The following is a 6000-nucleotide window of genomic DNA, read 5'->3' as shown; positions in this document are numbered from 1 at the left end:
CTTGTGTGTGTGTGTGTTGCGGGACTGTTATTTATAATGTAATATAGTTTGGTGTTCTTTTTGTACAGTTTCATGTTCATTCGTTCTGATTTGTTGTAAATAGTTCCTCAATTTTTGCCTCCTAAAATCCAACCCCTCGTCCACGTCGTAGGAGGTGGTAACAGATGGTAAAATATTCTGGCTAACGGGGCTCTGGTATTGTCAGTGTTGTACTTCTGCATTCCCTTTTGCATTCACTCTTGCAAATTGCTTGTGAAAGACTCAAGATGCTCTATAACTACTGTAATGCTCTATTGTGATGTTGACATGATGGAAGGAATAGAAAACTGGAATGAAATAATTTCTGTGACAAAAGAAAGCACTTTATTGAAAGGACTGGAAAAACACAGAACGGCTTTGGTATTTAATGTATTTACAATCAATTATGCCACTGATGTTGTTTGCTTTTGCATTGCATTTTTAATGTAAAAAGACCCATCACTGTCTATATGACTGACAAAAGAAAGCACTTTATTGAAAGGACTGGAAAAACAAAGAATGGCTTTGGTATTGAATGTATTTATTTACAATCAATTATGCCACTGATGTTGTTTGCTTTTGCATTTTATTTTTAATGTAACAACACCTATCACTGTCTATCTGACTGAATCTTGTTGCAACCTTGCTTCTTACTGAATGTCATCTGTATTGACAATATTGTTGAATAAACCAACTGTGTGGAATAGTGAAAACAGCCTTTCCTCTTTGTATTATGTAACAATAGTGTACTTTTCCTCCATTGTGAAACCAAAATGGCATTCTTTTAACTATGAAATCATTTGTCCAAATAGCTTGACAGTGGTTCAACACAACTACACTGGTCATCTGCAAATGTTAATATCCCTGGTATCTCTCCAAAGCAGTTTGCATGTTTTGCCAATGGTAAGGGTCTATCTAACAGAATTGGGAACATTTTGACTGTCTGAAAAAGTGAAAGCAACCAAAGTGACTGTGCTCATCTGATAAAGCATGAATGAATGACTTTCCAAATAGCCTGACAGTGGTTGAGCACAACTACACTGGTCATCTGCAAATGTTCATATCCCTGATATCTCCCCAAAGAAATTTGCTCCTTACAATTAAATTCCCTTGTAGTAAATAAAAATGAATTATAATTATAAAGATAATAATGTTAATAGTGACTTTGCCATTGTGTTAGCTGTTGGATCACCAGCTACCCCACCCGGGTGTGGCACCTGCCACAATGTTTAAGATTGATCCTGGTGTGCTCATTTGGAAAGGAGACCAGCCGACAACTTGAAATTCAGTTCAAAATGAATGATGATTTATTAATCTAATACATGAAAATTACCAAGTGAATAAAGCATGATCTGCAATACAGAGCTCTGGGTCCAATTTATCTTGCCCTAACGTCAACAACAGATCAGAACACTGAATCTCCCTGAACCCAATTATTATATAGTGACACATTATACAGAAATATGTTAACAAATTATGTCTGTGTGTGCAACTGGAGCAAGCCGGTTCTTCTTTCTTCGTTCTTCTCCAAGGTCCTCCCGTCACTCTTGCGTCTGTTTGTCTCTCCCTTTTGGTTATTATTTTAACTCACACACATGACCATATATGTCCATGCTTGCTATGACAAACAGCATTGACACACTCATTCATAGCCCAGGCCCAGTCTTCTTTCAGCATCCGAGGATGGCCGTGCACACACTTACACACACACACTTCCGGCCACCCTTCATGTGTTGACGTGTCAGCCTCCACGAGGTCCCCACGAGGCCTCCACGCTCCTCTGCGTGCCACAGCCCCATGTGTGGCATAGGACACGATGTTCCTCCGGGTGGACTGACAAGTACTCACACAAACACACAGACAGACATACTCAGATCACCTTCATCCTGCAGAATCATCTCGGTACCTAAGATAATCAATTTATTCAGTCAGTTTTCCTATCCCCATTAGCGTGTGCTGATTCTGTCCTCGGACCTATATTATACATGAAAGGAAATCATTAAAACATTTGTTAGGTCATGAGCATGTGACATCTTTCTGCACCAAGGCCATAGCCCACTGCTTCCACCGGCTCGATCCTGCTTCCGTGCGTAGGCCAGAGTAGTTGAAACCGGTCCCTGTGCCTCTCCCAGCCCGAGCCAGCCGTCTGGGTGATGGTGACCTCCTGTCGTTGTTCTTCTGCGGCCTAAAGGCCTTCTGTCTCGACCTGGCCTAGAAGAGAGCACAACAGCCCCAGTAATCCCAAATCAACAACCCTCTCTTGCACCCACATAGTTCATGATTACTTTATTCAAAGTCAACACACTTCAATCACCCCACATGATTTGTCTTCACCCCATAATCAAACCCCACATTCATTCCATAACTTAATTAAACAGTTAACACTCAAAATTGACATAATTATGGTCAGTTTAAAACATAAGGCCATTAGCATTTATTGAAATATGAAATAAATGACTAACCTTAGATCATGAGGTTAGGCCACGATTACTGATCCTCACCCTGGTGGCTATATTAAATCAACATAGCTCTGCAAGTCAAAATACCAATGGTTAAGGTCTAGCTAACATAATTGAACACTTTGAATGTCTGAAAAAGTAAAGCAACCAAAGCCTGTGCTGTGCTCATCTGGTAAAGCACGATTCCTAATTTTTCCTCTAGATGGCGCCAGAGCAGAAAAGTAGTGCACCACATTGCTAACAGAAAATGTTGACAGAATTTGAATCATTACGGCGGCTTTAGCACTCGGTTACTGAATAAGACATGATTTCAGCCTTTATATTTGCAATTACACCCAATGTACAACATTGACTTAGCCTATTTTCCACATTTTTATTGCTTAAGACGGGGTTCGAACCTGCGCGGTTGCTGTCTGTAATGGTGTGACGTAATGAGCAGATCGCAACTAATGATATGCATGACATGGACGAAATGCTTCATTTTGATTGGCTGTCGCGGCGTTACACCTATCCGCGGCGGGCCCCCGCGTGGTGACCCTGGATTCTTTGTTTGAACAACTAGTTCCAACTTACCTCTCACCATGATATCACGGGAAGTGTGAGTCTATATATACCAGAACATATACGTGACCATCATAATGACGGTGGGAACATGGACATTTTTTGTGTACCACTTTAAAATGTTAAAACTCCTACAATAAATGCAGAATATAACAATGAGTAATATTTTCATGCAAACCAAAGATATTCCTTAGAGGTAAATGGATTTCTGTTTGAGAAATTTAGCTCCAAGAAGTGCATTGCATGATGGTACATGCATGATGATGCACAGGCCCGTTTCTAGGATTTTGGGGGCCCTAGGCAAAGGGGTTGTCGGGGCCCTAGGTTTTTTTTTTGTAAGCGGGGGGGTGGGGGGCACGGCGCTGTTTCGGGTTTCGGAGGGGCCAGACAATTTTTGGATGGCACTTCAGTCATTGTCACATAGCCTACCATTACAACACAATGTCACAGAAACCATAGAAATCTAATGGAACAAACAAGAAGTCACCTTATAGACAGTGTTGTGGCAGGGCAACACATGCATGAAGGGCAATGAATGCATAAAGAGTGAGGAAATGCAATCTAGTATGATAACTAGTCCCTACAGTTCATTTTATGAAACTTTATGAAGAAAGACCTGGGCAAATATAGCCCATTCCATTCAGTAGGCTCCGCTCATGAAGTAGGCTAATTGAATGTTCAATTTAACCTGGCCTGTCTCACATGAGAGTATGCCTATATGGCCCAATCAGATTTTTTGACCCTACCACGAAAATCATGATCTGCATTGCCAATCACAAATAAAGAAAGGTCTAATCTTTCCAACCACTTTTAAAATCTAACCAAGGGTGCTCCATTTGTGCAAAACCAACTATTGACTCATAAAACAATAGGCCTAGTCCAGAAACTCAAGGCTGAAAAACGAATGAGCAGGCACAGTGGGGGGTTTGGGGGGATGTGATATTGGTAGCAAGAATTCTAACCAAGCCAGGGGGGGTCTCCCCGACGAGATTTTTTTCGTATTGCATCCACCACGCATTTGAAAATACAATCCAAATGTTTGTGTTGTTAGTAATACCGCAGCACACACAAGTGTAGCGACCAAGGATCACTGAACAACCACCTACGTTACTCCGTGGTTGACAGCTGTGTCAATTATAGGGGACCAATACCCCGGTGCCCTTACCTTGAGTTGTCTTGACCGCAGAATGTATCCCAACCTCTCACTGTAATCCACAAGTTTCCAGAATCATGGTCCCAAATTCCAATGTGTAATCCATATAATAGCAAGAAAGTGGGCTACAATGTAGCTATCCCAGCGCACTTGTGTGACTCGTGTTATCCGAAATATTGGTCATATGCATATGCATATGCACATTGTTCATTCGTTTCTTCTTGCGTTTGTCCACATTCAAAACAGTTCCGTGTCGAAAAAAGGTGCGTTATTGAACAATCGACGTTTGCCCAGTGCTTGTTACAGCACATGGATAATGCTTCACGGATGTTTTTGAAAACATAACACTGTAGCCGAAGCATCTCGCTGTCTGTGCGGTGTCAACTGGGACAGTTTGGTTGCAGTACAGAGAGTAGCCTAATATGTCGCCTTCAAGATTAACTTTTATTTTAAAAGCAACTGTCTTGAGCCAAAAATGTAATATAAACTGGCGTCTGCGCAACATCCAGTGAGAGATTATGTAGCTCCATCTTCAGTTTGTATTTGCGCTGGATTTGACGGTCGAACAAATTGGAAGGGGGCCCCCCTCGAGATGGGGGTACTTTGACTACATTTGTCGTTGCACCTTTTGGCAATTGACATTTTCACGTCGCTGTCGCTGATGCAAACCTATTGGAAGGGGCCCCCCCTCGAGCAGGGGGCATTAGGGAGGCGCTGTTGCTTCGCAGCAGAGCCCTTCATAAAGATGGCATTGCCTTATTATAAAGCTATTTCAAATCGTCGTTGCTGTTGGGTCCATAACCTGTCGTCCTTGGGGGCCCCACCTACTCGGGGGCCCTAGGCAACTGCCTACATTGCGTACCTTAACGCAACGGGCCTGATGATGCATGATGGGTAAATGCACTTTGTGTAAGCACACTTTGAATATATTTGGATGAAGCACAATCATGGTGCACTTAGAAAAAGTATACTTCCAATATGTTAAAGTGATTTACTTTAAAGCGCACTATAGAAAATCACACTTCGAAGTCACTTGGGTGAAGTATAATCAAAGTGCACTTAAAAAAAGTGCAATTGCAATATGTTATTAAAAAATACACTTTTAGTAAGTTCACTATTAGAACACTATTAGTATATTCCTCTAAATACACTTTAGCCAAACATCTTCTAAGTGCACTTTATGTATGGTTCGCAAAGTGTACTTTCTTTGAGAGCAACTTAATTACATCTAATTTTAAGTACACTTTAAATAAGCATATTGTAAACATACTTTTTCTTAGCACAAAAAGTGTGAGTGCGCTTTTAACATGCTAAGTATACTTCAGTCGTGCTTTTATTGTACTAAATTGAACCACATTTTCACCTGGACTGAAGTACGCAACGTCGTTGTACACAAGGCTTCAGCTGCACAAGTTTCACTGCTGGATCGCTTCCTTAAGTTCTCCTGCTGGACAAAATTAGTCAAGGCCATTGCTCGTCTCATGCGACTTACCAAGGAGCTGAAAGGTTCAATCCCAAGAACGAATGAAGCCACAAGTCTGGTGGAAAGGAGCGATGCAGAGGCTACCATCATCAGTCTTGTTCAGAGAGAAGCTTTCGCAGAAGAAATCCAAACACTCCAACATGGGAAGGAGCTGGTTAAGACCAATAAGCTACAAAAATTGAACCCTTTCCTTGACGAACAGGGAATCCTCAGGGTGGGAGGTCGGCTGACGCATGCTGATTTGCACCATCAAATCAAACATCCTGCTGTCCTACCTGCCAAAGATCACATCTGCCCCAAGAACAGAGTGGAAGTTGGCCAAGGTC

Source organism: Engraulis encrasicolus, chromosome 13 (assembly GCF_034702125.1).
Source record: "Engraulis encrasicolus isolate BLACKSEA-1 chromosome 13, IST_EnEncr_1.0, whole genome shotgun sequence".
NCBI lineage: Eukaryota > Metazoa > Chordata > Actinopteri > Clupeiformes > Engraulidae > Engraulis > Engraulis encrasicolus.
The sequence above is the reverse complement of the archived record's forward strand: the minus strand, read 5'-3'. Positions refer to the sequence as shown.